At 52.8% G+C, this 19,270-nt stretch overlaps 1 long non-coding RNA gene across 1 annotated transcript; it reads right to left on the bottom strand.

Moving 5' to 3' along the window:
* Window positions 1-6,366: 6,366 nt before the first annotated feature.
* On the bottom strand, window positions 6,367-12,003 carry LOC132015390 (uncharacterized). The gene is made up of 5 exons (XR_009403646.1): window positions 11,909-12,003; window positions 10,950-11,033; window positions 9,331-9,380; window positions 9,077-9,226; window positions 6,367-6,852 (listed from the first exon to the last, which is right to left on the bottom strand). It is a non-coding gene; the product is annotated as an uncharacterized LOC132015390 (long non-coding RNA).
* Between the last annotated feature and the right edge of the window lie 7,267 nt (window positions 12,004-19,270).

Below are 19,270 nucleotides of genomic sequence, written 5' to 3' on the forward strand. Positions count from 1 at the left end.
AGAACCCAGATGAGTCCTGAGCGTAGGTGAGGAAGGTAGGAGAAAGGTGTGGATCTGAGGCTAAGAGCACAGACTTACAAATAACAAGAGCACGGTTGAATCCCAAAGACACCACTTACCAACTATGTGGCATTGAGCGATTTACTCATCCTCACTCTGTCTGGGCTTCTCCCTCTGCAAAGTGCAGATGAAACTAACACACCCACGCCAGGGGTGGGTGTCAGGATTACACGGGGGTGACATACCTAAGAGCCTAGGATGGTGCCGGGCACACAGAAAGCACCCAATAACAGTTGAGTTCAGAATGAGAGCCAGGAAAGGGCCAAGGTTAAAACTGTGGCAGAGGATGCTGGGGGAAGGAGAAGCCATTAAAGTTTCCCAGAAGAGAGCATTCTTCTAGACAGGAAGAGAGATCCACCCCTCCCCCAAGCAGGGCCTGGGGGTTTTAGGAGGAAGAGTTGGTGACAGCCCCAAACATTGCCTGGGGCCCAGGAAGGGCTCAGGGCCCAAAGGTCCCTGGTGAGTGACAACTTCACAGCAGTTGCTGTGGTGATGCGGGTGGAGGGCAGAGACTGAGAGGTCCGGGGGTGGCAGATGAGGAAGTATGGAGGGTGAGTTTATAAGTCTTTCAAGAAGTTTGGCAGAGGAAGGAAAGAGGGGAGTCCTAGCTCAGGGAAAATGAGCGGGGAAGAGGGAAAGAGCTGTTTTGTTTGGGTTGGGTTGGGTTGGAGGGCGTTTCCACATGTTTATAGGTCAAAGAGAAGAAATCAGCAGATATTCTGGAAGAGAGGAAGTGATGAAAGATACACTCCACTTCTCTAGACTTCAGCTTCCTCATTGTAAAAGTCAGAATGTGGATAAGGGATCTCTGAGGACCTCCTTGCTTTTCAACTCCTTGATTCATCCATCCGTCCATCCGTCCGTCCATCCATCCATCCATCCGTCTATCCATCACCCTTTTAACACACTCTGTAGACCTCGCCCTGGGCTATGTGAGGAGAAGGGAAGGGGGAGGGGCGCAGGGAGGAGTGGAGGGAAATAGAAGCAAAGGCCCCTCTCTCCAGGGCCCTGTGTTTAATGGGAAGAGTAGACAATGAGGCAATAACAACTATATCACACAGTAACCTCAAAATCCACACCCTTGTAGCCCTTTAAAATGATATTCTAGTACTGACCCAAGCCCTTGCCTTCCCCATCCCCATCCCCATCCCCATCCCCTCTCCACCTTTGAGAACCTGCCCTCGACTTGTTTCATTGAGTAGCCCCCAGACCCAGCACAGTCCCGGATCCATGTAAGCCATGAGTGAACTAGGATTTTATTGTTGCTGTTTCAAATCTTTCATTCTGGTTAGTTTACATATTATGTAATATTGGGTTTAGGAGTAGAATTTAGTGATTCATCACTTATGTATAACACTCAGTGCTCATCATGGCAAGTGCCCTTCTTCATCCCATCACCCATTTGACCCATCCCCTGCCCACCTCCCCTCGAGAAACCCTCAGTTTGTTCTCTGTAGTTAAGAGTCTGTTTCCTGGTTTGTGTCTCTTTTTCTTCCCTGCTACGTTCATCTGTGTAGTTTCTTAAATTCCACATATGGGTGAAACCATGTGGTATTTGTCTTTCTCTGACTTATTTTACTTAACATGATACAGTCTAGCTCCATCCATATCATGCAAATGCAAAGATTGAGTTCGTTTTGATGGCTGAGTAATATTCCATATATATATATATATGTATATATATATGGAAGACGTGGCATATACATACACCACATCTTCTTTATCCATTCATCAGTTGATGGACATTTGGACTCTTTCCATAATTTGGCCATTGTTGATAATGCTGCTGCTATAAACATTGGGACACATGTGTCCCTTCAAATCACTATTTTTGTATCTTTGGGTAAACCCCCAGAAGTGCAATAGCTGGGTTGTAGGGTAATTCTATTTTTACCTTTTTGAGGAACCTCCATGCTGTTTTCTAGAATGGCTGCACCAGCTCTCATTCCCACCAACACTGTAAGAGGGTTCCTCTTTCTCTGCATCCTCGCCAACATCTGTCGTTTCCTGTGTTGTTAATTTTAGCCTTTGAACTAGTATGAACACATCCCTCCACCAATTCAGTTTTGTTTGTTGATCTTGCATGATGTGCCAGACACAGGGAGACAATAGCGAGCAGAAGAGATCCCTGCTCTCCTGGACTTGGCTGGGGAGCAAGACCATCAGAGAGTCATGTATAAATTTCTAATTCCTGCTGTGATGGCAGAGCGCAGGGCTTTTCCATGGGCTGGAAGCTCAGAAAAGGGCTCTCTGAAGCAGTCCCTTGGGATCTGAAGGAACAGGTGTTCCCTAGGTGAATAGCTTTCCAGGTGGGGATACGGTCAGGACACGGGCCATGCAAAGGAAGGAAAGTAGGGGAGTGGGGAAAGGGAGAGAGAGAGGAGGGGGAGGGAGGCCAGGGGCCTGACAGAAAAGCGGTGTAGATGACACCTGATACCTGACAGAACGGTAGTGAGCTGAGGGTCTCACTAGACCGGCCAGGAGAGGCAGCAGGGCCTGTCGCCAAGGGAGGGAATGTTCTTTATCTGGGAGTGGAGGGAAGTTGTGTGGTGATTTCAGCATGGAGGCAACATGAGGGGTTTTGGTTTCGAGGAAACGTCCTTGAAGCAGCTGCCGATCGAGTCCCTGCCGTGTGAGCCTATCACACCTACTGGATACCAGGGCGGGGAGAGGGGCTCCCTTTACCCGCCACTTTAAACCTGTCGGTTTTTTGTTTTTGTTTTTGTTTTTTTTTAATAATGAGCCTATTCTGCTTTTGTCATCAGGAAAAAAGTACTGAGGATTGTAAAACCGTAGAACAGCTTGAGGGAGGGCAGGAGTGGATGCTTGAGGCCACTGAGGGGACCATGAATTGTACCCAAGCCAGACAGGTCAGGTGAGGACGAGCTGGTTTTGGTATCCACCAGACCCGCTTCCCCTCAGAAGGCTCATCCTGGCTGCTTGGCGTCCAAAGGGGGCTCTCTCTCTGCCTGGGTAGCCCACACTTCCCAGAGGTGTGAGGGAGGAAGGAGGTGTGGAGACCTGAGGAGGTGCTCACATTTCCTGAAGACTGCTCCCGACCCCAAGGCGGCTAGCCCCACTTCTCCCTCAGAGCTAGCCCAGGAACCAGGGCTGCTCCCTGGACACCCTTGTTCTCGGTCTCCAGCAAGGCCTTGGCCTGTAGGGACAGTTTTGTTGACAGTGCCTGGCAACTGAGGTTGCTGGTTTAGCGGGAGGTTAGAGTCCCAGGGAGGAACGCCCTGCCCAAGGAGTCCCCGGCTCCCATGGACCAGAGGGCAAGTGGATAGAGCCCAGGTCGGGGTTGCCTTAGCCCCTGCTTTAGGCAGGCTCCTCGAGAGGGGACAAGCTGGCTTACTGGCCAAGGGAAGGGGAAGGAGGAAATGGGAAGTTCTTCCAGCCAGTTGGATCTTGTTCTGCTCTGTGATGTTTGAGAAGTCACCGGCAGTGCCCACCAAGGGATGAGGAGACCAGGGATCCCCGTGTTCGGATCCTATGGGGGGTGGAGCACTTGGGCCGCCTGACTGTATCCCTCGCTCTGTGTGTGGGAAGATGAGGCTTCCAGAAGCCTGGCTGGGACACTCCAGGCGTGTGCCCTGCTGGGAACAGAGCAGGTGTCTTTCCTGGAATCCAGCCCTGTGGGGAGAAACAGCTGGAAGGGCTGTTGGTTCTCTCGAGCCCGCAGACCTGAAGGCTACTGTCCAGAGCCCAGCCTCTGGAGGTTGAAGGAAGAAGGAGGAGAGGGGATGATTGTTTGACAGATCGAGTTTAGCGGGAGGTTAGAGTCCCAGGGAGGAACGCCCTGCCCAAGGAGTTTGCCTCAGTTTCTTCCCCCGGAAAATGGGAACAGCGCTGCCTGGATCTCATGGCACGGCAACTGGAGCTGCCTGGGATAACTCGGTGAAGGGCCTGCCCGGTTGCTCCCCTCCCCGGCTCTGTTCCTGCACCTGCCCTCTCCCTCCACGCCTCCTGTATGTCCTCAGACCCAGATTCTGACCCAGAGTCAAGGGGCAGGCCTTGTGCAGACCACTTCCTCTCTAGGTTTCAGTTTCTTCGTTTGACGAAACTGGGAGAACTGTGGAAAGGCCAAAGGAGGGCACGCAGTCATTTCCGGTCTGCAAGCCGTTTCAGCCTCCTCGGAGGCAGAGGGACGGTGCAGGCTCTGTCGTGGGCTGAGGCTCCGCAGGCTCCCGACCTCTCAAAGGGTTCCCCACCTCTTTGTTTTCCACAAGAACTGAGAGCAAGAGAGGATTGGACAACCGCAGCCGTATACAACAGGCGCTCCAGCAGTCTCGGCCTGGCCGAGATCCGACATTCTCTAGGAAAGTGCTGGCTTGGTAGAGGCCAGTGAGGTGGGAGATGGGGAAGCTGGAAGGATGGTCTTGCAGGTGGATAAGGAAATCACCGCTGAGTCACTCCTGAACTGTTTTCATCTTCACTCTGTAGAAACCCACCTTCGAGGGCTCTGCTCTACAACATCCTAGCGCAAATATGCAAAGACATACCCAAAAGTGTGTTCGTTACAAGATTGTCCTGGTAAAAATGGGAAGCAATCCCGTGAAGTGTGTAAGCCTGACGATTCCCAGACCTGTACCCCTGGGGCAAATAATATCTTATATGTTATTTTTTTTTTTTTTAACAAGTAGGGAAAGTAAAGTATTCAGGAAAGATAAAAGGAATACCTTCCTAAAGCCTTTTCTCCAACATTGTTTTCTTCTAAACATGCAGTTTTTTAAATGGCTTTCTGGGGCGCCTGGGTGGCTCAGTTGGTTAAGCATCTGCCTTCGGCTCAGGTCATGATCCCAGGGTCCTGGAATGGAGGCCCACATCGGACTTCCTGCTCAGCAGGGAGCCTGCTTCCTTCCCCTGCTGTGGACTTCACCTCTCTCTCTCTCTTTAATAAATAAGAATCTTAAAAAGAAAAAAAAATGGGAAGCAATCCTCTGCCCCTCCCCAAATATACAGCATGCTGGCAAAGATATCCACATCAACCTGGAAAGTGGTCCAAGTGTGAAAAGCAAGTAGCAGAATTCAATGTATGGTGTGATCTCGTTTTGTTACTATATGTATGTTGTAATATGTAACTGAGTGTGGTGTATGAATCAATTCTACACACACACACACACACACACACACACACACACACACACACATTTTGAAGGACAGAAAAGAAAATCCTGGAGAACACAGGATTTGTGTTTATAGCACAAAACTGTTTACAGCAGCCACCACTAGGATGGAAAAAAGATGTTGACGTTTTTTTTTAAGATTTATTTATTTATTTGAGAGAGAGAAAAAGAGAATGCTAGCATAGCAGGTAGAGGCAGAGGGAAAGGGAGAAATGGTCTTAAGCAGACTCTGCTTTGACTACAGAGCCTGACCCTAAGACTCGATCTCATGACCCTGAGTTCAGGACCTGAGCCAAATCTAGAGTAAGATGCTTAACTGACTGTGCCACCCAGGCACCCCAAAAGATGTTTAATTGTATGTGATACACTTCTGCACTGCACTGTTTGAATTTCTTTTTTTTTTTTTTTAAGATTTTATTTATTTATTAACAGAGAGAGAGCGAGAGAGATCACAAGTAGGCAGAGAGGTAGGCAGAGGGAAAGCAGGCTCCCCGCTGAATAGAAATTCCCAATGTGGGGCTCGATCCCAGGACCCTGAGACCATGACCTGAGCCAAAGGCAGAGGCTTAACCCACTGAGCCACGCAGGCGCCTCTGTTTGAATTTCTTAAATTTAGCACATATTAGATCTGCTTTAACATCCTGGAACTGGGACGGGTCAGGTGGTCAGCCTTCTCCTGGGAGAAGGAGAGGGAGCACGCCTCTAGGAGGGAGGCGCGCGTTGGGGGGCAGTGCTCCAACCACAATGCAGTGGGGTCTGTGGAAACAGGGGAAACATGCATTTCCCTGTGACAGGGATCCTAGCAGTCTACACCTCTCTCCTCCAGCACTGGGCCGGGGCTGCACATAGCTCTCGGGGACTGTGCTCCTCAGAGCAGCTCCTCGGCTCTCCCGGAGACAAGGCGCGTGACTGTTACGCACTGTGCAAGTCTGGACAGAATTGAGGGCATGCGGTTTCTTCATTCTGGGATACCTACTAATAACTAAGCTGGTAGCAATAAGAATGCTCACTATTTGCTTGCCTTTCCATGTGCTATGCGGCCTGTATCACCTCGTCTTATCCCAGTCAGAGTCCCATAAAGTCGGTAGTTCCAACATTTTTTTTTTAAACGTTAAAAAAAAAATTTTTTTTTTTAATTTATTTGACAGAAAGAAAGATCACAAGTAGGCAGACAGGCAGGCAGAGAGAGATTGAGGGGAGGGGGGAAGCAGACTTCCTGCTGAGCAGGGCTCGATCCCAGGATCCCGGGATCACGACCTGAGGCGAAGGCAGAGGTTTTAACCCACTGAGCCACCCAGGCGCCCCGATGGTTCCAACTTTTAATTCCATTTTACAAATAAGGAAACTGAAGCTCAAAAGGGACATAGAACTTTCTGACATTCTCACAGCCACAGAGGGCAGATGCCACATCCAAACCCACGCACTCTGACTCTGAAATCTACCTCCGAGCACCGTGCAGTGATTTTTTAGTGACCCACAAGGCAAGGAGGCACCAGTGGGTTTGGGGCACATGTCCTCTTCATAGTCACCATTATCTTGACTGCAAAGGTTTCACGAGAAGAAGTTGGGGTCTGGTGTGATGATGTCAGTGACTTGAGGCTGTGGAGCTGGATTGTCACTGGGCGGCGATGCCTGATCCTCCCCAGGAGCTGGTTACCACCCACAGCTAAAGAAAAGGTGGAAAATAAGAATCCTAGTCCCTTATGTGGCTCAGCTGGCCATAGTTTTTACATAGTTATAAAAGGTCAACTGTGAATAATGACATAACCAAATGACCTATTGCTGTGCTCAGAGGAAGGGAGTGGAGATGATGCCCAGAGGAGTGAAAGAACTTGTCTCCCAGGGCAGAAATCAAGAATTATTCCTAAAATGGGGGTGCCTGGGGGCCTCAGTCAGTCAAGCATCTGCCTTTGGCTCAGGCTGTGATCCCGGGGTCCTGGGATGGAGCCCCGCATCGGGCTCCTGGCTTGGCAGAGAGCCTGCTTCTCTTTCTCTCTCTGCCTGCTGCTCCGCGTGTTTGTGCTCTCTCTCTTATGTCAAATAAGTAAATAAAAGAAAATAAAATAAAAAGAGAAATAAAGAAAAGAAAAGAGTTTAATAAAAAAAAAAAAAAGAAAAAAATTAAGTAAAACCCAAAGCGAAAGCAAGAAGGACAATTTTGGCCTCAGGGTACGGTGAGACAGAGCGGAACAGGATTTGCTCAGAGAACAGGGGCCTGAGAGATGGGGTGTCCCTTGTCAGTGGAACAGAGACAGCTGAGGAGGCCTGAACTGAGGCAACGGCTGGGCAGGGACATGGCGAGAATGGTGGCTTCACGTGGGACTGATGAAGACATGAGAAGGCGGGAGAGTTAAAAAAAGAACAACAACAATAAAGGAGCAAAGAAAAGAAAGTGTGGTCGTTCCACAGAAAAGGTCATGCTCTTCTGAAATCTCCTGCCCTTTGTTGGGGGGAAATGACCAAATGGGCCCTTTGGTTACACAACTGTAAAACGCAGGTGTGGTCCCTCCACCAAATGGCAAATTTCCACCATGAGGGCCGGTGTGTCATTGAGCAGTATGAATTGTTGGACTCGACCATCCACTGTGAGGCCCACACATTGGACTTTGGGGACGTTGCAGCCTGAGGCCCTGAGGGACATGACGCGACACCAGCCTCTGTGGAGAACAAGGGGCCTACACATGTAGATATATCAAAGGTCTCGGGACAGTGTGTGTTCTTCCAGACTCCTGGGAACTGCACACCCAGAGACCCACAAGGAATCCAGGTAGGAGGAGGGAACAGGCCTGGGTCAGGGCTGTGTCTCTCTGGAAAGATAACTTCCTACCCCTGAGGAAATGGAGCAAACCCAGAGCTTGGGCCCAGAGAGGCCAAGGCCTCCACGGACTGGCCTGCCAGTTCCCTCCTCCACAATGACCCGCCTCCTCCAGGAAGCATTTCCCCGGGAGCTCACCAACTCACACCTTGCCTTACATAACCGGCTTCTTAGCGCTCTGACCTCCAGATGTGTAGTCTATGAAGGACAGCCCAGCCCCTGTCTGAGCGGTAGGTACATGACACAGGGGCAAAAGCCCAGCCATTGGCATCCAAGGCCTGGGTGTGAATCCCAGCTTTTCCAAGAGCTAGTTGTGTGGACTTCTTGAGGCTATTGGTTCACTGGGAAGATTAGGATTGAAAAACTCACTTCCTGGAGTTGTGAGGCTTAAAGCTGCTGCCATGGGTTAAGCAATGGTCCCAAGGGGGATGAGACTCAGAGGCTAGGGCAGGGCTGGCGAGAGTGGGGTGTTGGTAACCCTCTTGGGGGACAGGCCGGGAGTGATTCTTGCCAAGGTGGGAAGTTGGACTGGACACTTCCGGTGACCGCTCTGGACCAGGTCATCCTTACATCACTCTTGCCCAGGGACCCTGAGCCCCTCTGGCCCCAGTGTCTCCCATAGGTCTCTCCAGCTGGAGAAGAGGCTGCTGCCAGTAAGGATCTCTAGGAAACAAAATTCTGGCCATTAGGTCTATTCAGATGGAGAAACAGGTCTGCTTGCTGTCCTGCTTCAGATGGGCCTTTGAACTCTCTCTGTGTGCCTCTGTCTCGGCCTCTCTTTGTCTGTCTCTCTCTCTGTGGATTCAGGTGACACATGCCTCCTCCTACACTGGTCCTTGGCTGCCCCTGTGCCGTGTGGCTGTGCCACTAGGGTCTCCAGCCAAAGTGCATCATTGCCCACACGGCTCCCCACCCCCTGATGCTGACCTTCTCGGGGCCAGGAGTCTCACCAACACCCTCTCCCACCTTCCAGTTTCTTCCATCTTCACAACAAGCCCGAGACAAATGTCCAGGAGAGACAATCATCTCCATTTTAGAGATGAACCCACTGACCCAGAGAGGTGGAGGTGCTCACCATGCTTGCGTGCTTGGCCTCCTCGTCAGCATCCTCTCCTCTTCTGAAATCACCTTCCAGAAGCCAGATCAGCCTTGTTATTTCCTCCATCCAGACCTTTCTGGTCATTCCGCCGTGCCCACCACATAAAGAGGCCTTGGTGGACCTTTCCTGGTGATCACACCCATGTCCCTCCTGGCACGTTCCACTGTGGCCCATCAGCCCACCCACTGTCCACCCAGTCGTGAGTTTCTTCACCTCGTGATGTCACTCACCTTGTGTTTTCTGCCTGGGTTTTCCTCCTCCTTCTTCTTCATTTATTTATCTACAAAAGAGGTGGGCAGGGGCAGAAGGAGAAGGAGAGAGAATCTCAAGCAGACTCCGTGCTGAGCACAGAGCCTGATGGCAGAGCCTGATCTCACGACCCTGAGATCATGACCTGAGCCGAAATCAGGAGTCCGACGCTTAACCGACTGTGTCACCCGGGAGCCCTTCACCCCTCCTTCTTTGAATATCAAAGTTGAGCTCATCTACCAAGATCCAGCTCGGTGCCTCCACCTCTGCTATTTCGGGGTCTCACCCCTGCTATTTCCTGATAGGCATTAACTGCTTCTTTCTCAGCACTCGCTGAGCACTTAGCATTTACATCTCCTGGCCCATTGATTCATTTTGCTTGAAGCTGCTGATGGTCTGTGCAAGTTAGTCTCCCCGGATCTGTGAGCAACCTGAGAGCCAGAACCCCAAGTTAGTTCTCTTTGCTCTGTGACCTTAAAAAGTAACTTGACCTTTTATGGTCTATAAATTGGGGATAACACCAGCTTTTCCTGGTTGGGGTGAGGATTAAACAAATCACGCAGCCCCGTGCCCACAAGGCCCACTCGTAGAAACTTGGGGAAGGGTAACTCTGAAGCGAGTCAGTCAGAACCCGGTAGGGCTGGGGCCCTGAGCCGCTGTCACCCCCTTTCTTCCCCCAAAAGGCGTCAACCAGTCTGGGGAAGTGATATGGTCGTGGGGCTTAAAGGCAGCTCCCTACGGAAATCGCCAACCACCTGTTGCATTAGCATCCTTCGGGGAGTTGGCTGAAAATGCAGAGCGCTGGGCCTCACCCCAGATTTCCCGAATCAGATTCCTGGAGCTGGGGCCCAGGCACCTGTGTTTTGAGCAAGCTTCCCAGGAGATTCGGATGGAACAGCTCCAGTCACACTGGGCTGTAGTAGACGTTGAAGGCAGCAGAGGTGGGGATGCGGCTCCCAGAGCTTCCTCTTTGCTCAGATGCTAGTGGAGGTGGATTTAGGCGCTAATGGTGATGACAGCCAGTGCCACCTCCACTCCCCAGCCAGTTTCTCTTCGAGCCCCTGCCCAGGGCCAAACATGGGACTGATCCTCAGTCAGACTCAGTTACGGGATTCACTGGCTCCCCTGCCATTGGCAGTGAACCCGACTCAGCCTGGGTGCTCAGCAAACATTTACAGCTGACCTTCCCTGGAGCCAACTCTGGCAGGAGATGGAGAACCCAGCCTGCTGAGCTACACCTTCCTCTGCCCCTTCCTCTGGGCCTAGCTATCTCCCCACAGATCCAACATTGGGTTGCCAGACTGGCCCCATGAGGAGGGTGTATATGGGCTGGGCAGAACGGGAACCTGTGGTTTTCAGCCCAGGGAGCCATTCCTCAAGGAAGGGAATCTGAGGGCAGAGAGGTAAATGGCTGCAGACATCCTCCCCACCCCCCCCGCCCCACCCCCAACAAGGAGGAGTAGGCCTGGACACCAGTCGGCCAGAATTTACTGAGCTGAGACCACGCGCTTGGACTGAGAACTCACCCAGGGCTCTAAGCCCCAGCTGCACATCAGAAGCTCTGAAGAGTTTTCAAAAATACCCATATGCTTGCTCTCACCTCCGACGGAAAGGATGGGAGTCTCTGGAGTAATATCCGGGCATCAGTAATTCTGTGAAGCAACCCAGGCAAATCTGTTTGTGGCTGAAAAGGAAAGACGGCTGAGCTCCCTGGTCCCTTCCTCTCCTTTCTCTTCCCAGTGTTTGCCATCTGGCAGGATCCAGGCAGTTATCATCATGACGGCGAGCCACGGTTAGCGAGCCGTGGTTAGCGAGCCAGGTTTAGCGAGCCAGGCACCACACTGGTTCCTATAGATGTAGCCAGGAAAATGCTAGACTTGGGCCCTGCCCTCGTGGGGCCTGGGGGAGGACCCTGCCTCAGCCTCAGAAGGTTGGCAGGAACGAGGGGAGGCTTTCTGAAGGACACGGAGCCTACACAAAGGTCTGATGGACAGATTGGACAGGTAGGGGTTCGCCGAGGAAGGCAGGCTGGGAGGAGGGGGGCGGGCAGTGGGCGAGCACGTGCGAAGCCCCGAAGCAAGAGAGAGCTTGGTCCGTGGAAGGGGTGAAGGGCGGTGGGTGTCCCCTGCATGGTGGGGGTGGGGGGGATTCCCACGGGAGGGAAGAGCAGTGGGAGACGCAGTCAGGCCTCGATGGTAAAGAAGTTTGTAAGCCGTCGAAGGAGGCCCGTTTTGGTCCTAAAAATAAGAAGCCAGTGATGAAATTGTAAGATGGGAGAGTGGAGGCTGGCACGCTCGGAGTCGTGTTGCGTTTGCTGCTGGGGCAGAGGGCCCTGGAGGTGGGGTGGGGGGGCGAGGCAGGGTGGCCGGTGGGTCGGCAGCGCACACAGCAGCGGGGCGCGGGAGAGGAGAAGGGAGAGGATGGGTCTCGTTCGAGGCTTGTTGAGTCTGAGGATCAAAATGGTTCCGGTGACAACTGTTCCCAGCAGGCACAGGAAGATAATCAGGGAGGCATGGAGGAATGGGACTGAGATGTCTAGAGACCCCCATCTAGGCTTACCTCCAGCAAGACTCCCCTTGTGACATTGGAAAGGCTCCTCGCTTCTCAGGGACCCTCTTGTAATAAGAGGGATTGGTCTTCTGTGGGCCTTAGAGGCCCAATCCTCACCAACGGGGCTCCTGGGATTGCATGTCAACCTCCCTCAGGGGAAAAGGGCTGTTGTGCTTGGTCCTGCCCTCCAGGATGTTAAGCAGGAAGGGGTCTGTGCCCAAGGGAGCGGGTGAAGTGCAAACAACTCAGTTGGCAGCAGCGCCCTGTTCCTCCCGCAGAGCCTGGGTCTGGGAGGGAAGCTCCAGTCGGTCCCCAGGCAACTCCCGCCTCAGACCCAGGAGGCCCAGAGTGGAGCCCGGGTGCCAGGGCCACTGAGAGCAGGGCCCGGCCAAGTCCTGCCCCTGCTCCTTCCCACGTCTCCTCCTCCTCGTCTCCCTCTCCTGCATGCCCCAGGTTTGCGATGGCCAGCCTTGGGGGGCGGAAAAGGGACACCCAACTAAATCTGAGTTTCAAGCAAACACCAAACACTTTTTTTTTTTTTTAAGATTTTATTTATTTATTCGACAGAGAGAGATCACAAGTAGGCAGAGAGGCAGGCAGAGAAAGAGGAGGAAGCAGGCTCCATGCTGAGCAGACAGCCTGATGCGGGGCTTGATCCCAGGACCCTGGGATCATGACCCGAGCTGAAGGCAGAGGCTTTAACCCACTGAGCCACCAGGGCGCCCCACCAAACACTTTTTTAATATCAGCATGCCTGGGTAGTATTGGGAACTTACTTATAATAAGATCTAAATTTGGCCTTTAAGTAAAATTCAAATTTAACTGGGCATCTGTATGTATTTTATCTGGCAGTCCTACCCACAGAAGACTTCAGGAGCCCGCAGATAATCCCAGAGGGAAGGGTTGGCGCCTCCCGCCCCTCCCCCCACCAGGTTCCTCTTGCTCCAGCTTGAGGCCCGTGAGAACGCGTCATTCCCTGGGTCCTTTGCCAGATGTTAGGGCTGGCTTTGGAGCCAGGGTATCTTTAGAAAGGTGTCGCGTCTAATTAACCTAATAAGTAGGTTGTGAGATCTGACTGGAACCAGCGGAGGAATCACCCTGACAGATGGGGAGGAGTGGGTCATGCCTGCAGCAGGCGCCGGCCGGCAGACAGCTGGCTGTGGCCTGCGGAAGAGCTAATAGGCGGCCTTGACTTTGCATCAGATACAGGGCAAGAAGAAGTCACCCCAACATCATATTAGCCATGACAATAACTGCCATTGATGGAGCCCTTGCCGTGTGCCACGCTCCGAGCAAGAATTATCTCATTTAATTCTCACATCAACTCTAGAAGGCAAAAACTATTATTATCCCCATTGAACAGACAACAACATGACAAAACTGAGGCCCTAAGAGGTTGAGTAACCTGCCCAAGTAAACACAGCTAGAAAGGGGTAGAGATGAAGATTCAAACCCAGCCACTTGGACTCCAGAGTCTGTGCTTTTGGTCCATCACCTCCATTCCTTCTCCAACCCTTAGGAATCCCTAAGCCATTCGGAGAACGACACACAGGCCACGAGATGGAAGGAAATCCACACGCTCCTTCTACCAACCTGGAATCATTTTCTGTGTTTGAAACACACCTGCCTCCCCTGGCTTCAGAGAAACGGTAGTCTGGTGGGAGAAAAAGAGGTCAATACATTATTGTTCAAGAAACGAAACAAAAATATGTTCAATGAAGCAGCATAAATGCTAGAACGTGACGTTACCATCAAGAAAGGCAGTGAGTGTAGATGGTGGTCAGAAGCCTGGGCCCCCGAGCCAGGCTGCTTGATCACAAAGCCTCCCTTTCCTGGATGTGTGCCTTTGGGTAGGTTACTTAGTTTCTCCAGGCCTCAGTTTCCCTGTCTGCAAAATGGGAATAAAATCGCCCATCCTGCGATTGTAAAGTTGAATAAATTAACGTTTGAAAAGTGCTAGACAGTGCTCGGCACCTAGGGAGCCGTTCATTCCACAAATACCCACAGAGCGTCTGCAAGGTGTCAAACACTGGTCTAGGCTACTGAGGCACATCCGTGAGCCTGCCTTTGTGGTTTATGCTGCTCCTTACATTCTAAAGGCAGTTATTTTTAAATGAACTATTATTGGGTAAGTAATGTTAACTGTTAGCATTTTCAAATTGGTATTTTTAAATGATCTGTTTTGGGGACTCCTGGGGGGCTCAGTCTGTCTAGTATTGGACTCTTGATTTCAGCTCGGGTCATGATCTCAGGGTTGGGAGATGGGGTTCTGAGTCAGGCCCCCATGCATGGAGCCTGCTTAAGAGTCTCTCTCTGCCCCTTCCCATTTCGCCTCTCAAAAAGAAATAATAATAAAAATGAAATGATCTGTTATTATTTAATAAATCTTGCTCTGTTGATTGTGAAAGGGCATGAAGCAGGGAGAGATTTAATCCCCTGAGTTGGCACAGACATTTCCTGTGGTTTCAGAGATGGGTGGGTCACTTTATTGATTTCTCCCTGCCCCTGCCCCCACTCTGGGGTTGAGGCTCCTGGTAACCTTCCAGCCTCGAGGCAGACCAGGCAGTTGGCTGGAAAGCTGCAGGTCACCTGGGTCTGCCAGCACCAGAGTCCGCCAGCAGCTACTGGGTGGGCAGGAAAACACGGGGCTGAGCAGATGGGAACTGGGCTTTTTCTGAGAATCCCCTGTGAAGCTCTGGCCCAAGAGGAAAGCCTGGCCCTAAGTGGGTGACTAACGTTCGTAAAAGTTAATGCGGCCACAGAACTGAGTGTTGGAACAGGGGCGGAAATCGGCCCCAGCGTTTGGCAGCTCCGAGGAGCTGACAGCTCAAAACAGGGCTCCAGACACGGGCCTGTGACACTCCGAAGCTCGACAGACTTCTAGGAACTCCTACCCCAAGCTTGGCCTCCCGCCCTGCCCCCCAGTCCTGGCACACACCTGTTAAGGGAGAATGACTTCTGATTTGTCACCTGTCACGCTGCCCGCCTGCTCCTGAGGGTGGGGAGGGCCCCCGAAGCCTGGTGGGAAAACCGAAGCTGTTGGGAAGATTACAAGGGGACCAGCCGGGGGAGGGGGGGCGGCAGGTGTGTCCAGGGGAGCCCCAAGAACAGGTGCTGCATTCTCACGTTCTCGCAGTGCCGAGGGAAGGAGCCTCTGGATGAGAGCAGGGATGTCACGTGTCCAGCTGGGTGGCCACGTCCCCCAGCCCATATGTGGGGCACGGGTGCCTGTGGCCCTGCGGTGGCGTGGGTGGGTAAGGTGGCTCATTTGTTGTCAGCGAGGGCCGAGGAGACCTCTAGGACTGCTTTTGTGTGGAGACACACAGCGAATACTGGCTCAGGGAAGGCTTCTGGTTAAGGAGGAAAAGGGGGAATTCTGGCCAGCGGTGGCGGGTCCCCGCACATGTGTAACATGGTTGTGTGCCACATCTACTTTACATGTCTGGGTGCCCGTGTCTGTGTCCATCTCTGGGTGGGTCTGGGGGTGCATGTCTTGGTGCCTGCTGTCCAGAAGTCTGGGTACATACACGAATATGGCTGTGTGTCGAGCTGGAGTGGGCAGGAAGGAACTCTACCTGGCCAGGCTGAGAAGGTCAATTCTGGAATGTCTTCTCCCAGCTGGACCCCTCATGGAGCGCACCCTTGAGTCTGTCCCTGCTGCTGTCTGGGCATCTCCCTTTACCCCTGTCCCCCCCAAAGAGCCTGTCAGTCAAGCTGCACTAACTGGTACTGGTGACCTGGGTGTGCTGCGTTCCCGGGGGCGTGGCCTGCAGTGGGACAAGATCTGGGACTCAGGGAGCCTCCGTGGATTGGCGGCAGAGTCATGAGATGCACCCCATGACTGGCTAATTGGTCCCTTAGCACCAAGCTCAGGCATCATCGTCCTGGCACTGAGGCCCCGGCTGCCTGCCACTCCCTCTCCACCAGGCTGGGCCAGGGATGGAATGAGAAGCTCTGTCAGCCCCTGAGCCCACCCAAGCACCAGCCACACCAGGGGATAAAGCTTGGCCCTATGGTCTTGGCCTGCTCTGACCACTTCCTGCTAGAGGCAAGCGCTTGTGCTCCCTGATCTCACGGTGAAACATTGTTTCCAGAGAAGCTGCCCAGCTCGGCTATTAGCAGGGAAGGAGGCAAAGTCCGTGGCTATCCTTGAATCTGGTCTGCAAAACAAACCACAAAAATCCACGCCACCCACCCATGCTCAGACCTCCTTGCTCTTCATCACTCCCTCTCATTCCCACCAGTTGTCCTTCTGGGGAAACTCTAGCACAGTTCTGTCCATTGGAACTTTCTGCAGTGATGCAAATATCCTTTATCTGTGCAATCCAATATGGTAGCCACTAGCCACACGTGACTACTGAGTACCTGAAACGGGGCCAGTGTTATTGAGGAACTGGGTTTTTAATTTTATTTTGTTTGGGACAGCATAGCTCCAGGGAACCAATTCCTAGCGAAGGGACTAAAAACGGCGTCATCCAGATGCATGCTTGGACACCATACTAACAGTAAAAACCTTCCGTGTCCATTGGTGCCCACAAACCTCACAGCAACTCTGCCAGGCGTGGGCAGGAACCACTCACCCCACTGCACAGAGGGTCCAGGAACGTGCCCACGGTCTCCTTGCCCACAGGCCAAGGGCAGGCTGGAGCGCAGGTCTCCTCATTCTGAAAATAGGGCTTGTTCCTTCACGAGCCTCATCCCAGCTGACCTGCAGTCGGGCACTGACAGCTCAGCCACAAACAATGACTTATGCTGGAATTTCAGACCCAGGCTTGACCTGTGCAGAAGAGGGTTAAGGTATGGTAGATGGAAGGGTCATTGGAACTTAAATTTCTCCCTTCATTCGTAGATAAGAAGAGAAGAATAAGGATATGTATGGTGGGGGGGACACTTACATTCCAGGCACTATGTAAGGCTCTTAGAAACATTATCTCATTTACCTTCACAAGGGCAGGTAGTATTCTTCCCATTTTACAGATAAGCAGACGGAGGCTCAGAGAGGTGGCTTGACTTGTTCAAGGTCACACAGCAAACAAGGGGCAGAGGTGGGCTTTGAACCAGGTACTTGGGCACTGAAGGTTTGTCTTCTGCTAGCACCTGGCTTGGGAGGAAGACCTAGTGCAGACTGAAGCTGACTGGTGGGAGTCAGACAGCACGTTGAACTGCTCTCCCACTGTGTGCGGAGCTCTGGCCAAGGCTCCTGGTGGAGTGGGGGTGGGATAGGGAACAACAAGGAATCCCTTGGCCCTGGCCCCAGGGAACCTGGTGCTGCCAGGGCTCTGGAAACAGACACAAGTGAGTCAGTTAATGGCACTGAACAAAGAAGAGCCACTGATGTGGCCTGGGTGAGCCTCTCTGGTCCACCTGGAACGGCTTCTCTGATGAAGAGAGAAGCACCTTGGTCCATGATTCACCTGGCAGTGGATGCTTTCATTCAGCACTTCCAAGGGCCAGGTTCCTGACCAATGTCTGTTTCCAATCTCTACTTTAAGTAACAAAGCACCCCAAGTCTTAGTGGCTTATGACAACAGTCATTTGTCCACAATGCTGCAGCATGGACAGAGCGTGAGGAGACGCCACATCTCCGGGCACCTGAGAGGCCCAGTACCTGCTGGGCGCCCTCCAGGCCGGTGCTTTTCTTCCCCTTGCCTGGGGTCGTGCGTGGGGCTGCACCCAGCTGGCAGGGGTGGCCTGGGATGGACCCTGGGATGACTGGGCTTCTCTCCCTCACCATCAGGGTCACCTCCTCTCCTCGTGGTTTTGCCAGCAGAAGAGCTGGACTTCTTAGCTGGAAGCTCAGGGCTCATAGGAAGCTTCCAGGCCTGAATAATGAGGTCATCTTGTTTTTCCCCCAGTTGCTCAGAGGTGACAGTGGCTCCTCTGGTCAGTGGAAAAGCAGGGCCTGACACTTGTAGAAGCAGGATAAAGCAGCCCTGGGGGGAAGCTGCTCAGAGGCCTGGCCCTGACAATGACCGTAGGTCCTGGTGGTCAAACACAAGGAGGCCAAACACAACTCTGGACCTGGGCTCTGAGGTTCAAAGCACACTTACAACCTTTTAGGCTGTAACTTTTAGGTACCTCTGTTTTCTCCTCTGCCCGATGAAGATGAAATGGTGCTTAGCCCCTGTTTTCATAAGAGTTAAGTGAGAAAATTACATGGAAAGCACCTGTGTCCAGTGCGTGGTGAACGCTCCTCGGTTTCTGCTCTTACTGTCAATATGTGCTCCCCGTAGGCCAGGCTGTGGGCATCCGACTCCCTCAAGAGCTGGGAGGGCACCTCAGCAGGACGGAACCAAAGCTGACCCCACTGCCACCCTCAGCCCCCTCCCAGCCCTGGGAGGGCAGCCGGAGCCACGGTGTGAGCTCACACAAGTGCCCCGTTGCTGAGCACCTCGTCCTCACCCCCTCCGGTCAGGGCCTCTGTACCTGGACCCCAGTCTGGGGGACGTCCACGGGAGACCACGGTCCTCCAGAAGCCGGGTCCTAATGACCTCACAGTCCTCGCAGCGTGCTGCAGAGCTGGAAGGGTCTGACTCAGAAGGAAAGGAGGCTGCCACAGAGTGTGGGGGTCATGTCCCTTTCCAAAATCGGACTGGTGGTTTGGTGTTAAGCTCACACCATTTCTCACAGGGTCCTGAGGCAAATTTAGGGAGCATCCAATGCCTTGGAATATGGGGGGTGGGGGAAGTGTTCATCTAGTTAGCTAATCAGCCATATTTGCTGTCCATTCTTTTCTTTACTCCACAGAGATTACCTGAGCACACGTGCCAGGCACTGTTCTAGACAGGAGACTGAGGGAACAGGCCTCATAAAAGCAGACACCAAGAGAAGGGTGCCTGTGCCTGTGAGTGGGCAGCCTCTTTGTGGCCTTGGGTTCTAGGGGCCCAGTCTGGTCCCCACCCGTGCCTGGCCCAGGGGCAGAGCACAAGGACTCCTCAGTCAGACTCCACTCCCGGCTCTGCCTCTTACTCACTGACTAGCAAACTGGCTCAACTCTCTGAGTCTCAGTGTCCTCATCTGTGAAGTGGGAGCACATTTGGGAGGATCAAGGAAGCAACAGCCAGAAAGGAGCAGGGCTGTGGCAGACGCCTTCCAGCACACCCCAAACGGCCTCTGTCCACCCTCTGTCCCCGTCTGCCATCAGCACAGCCCCACCTCCTCAGGCTGGAACCTTGCCCTGCCTTCCCACTTCCTGGGGCTACACACAGTTTTGCTGACAATAGGCAAGTCACCTTCTGGACCCAATGGATGCTAGAGACCTTTCCTGTAGGCCATTTGCCCCCTGAGGCCCGGGGTCACGGAGATCTTACAACCTGAGATCAGAGACAGAAGAGGGGGAGGGGGCAGGGGCCATATATCGGGGACCTGTCC

The sequence above is a fragment of the Mustela nigripes genome, chromosome 4, assembly GCF_022355385.1.
Source record: "Mustela nigripes isolate SB6536 chromosome 4, MUSNIG.SB6536, whole genome shotgun sequence".
Lineage (NCBI taxonomy): Eukaryota > Metazoa > Chordata > Mammalia > Carnivora > Mustelidae > Mustela > Mustela nigripes.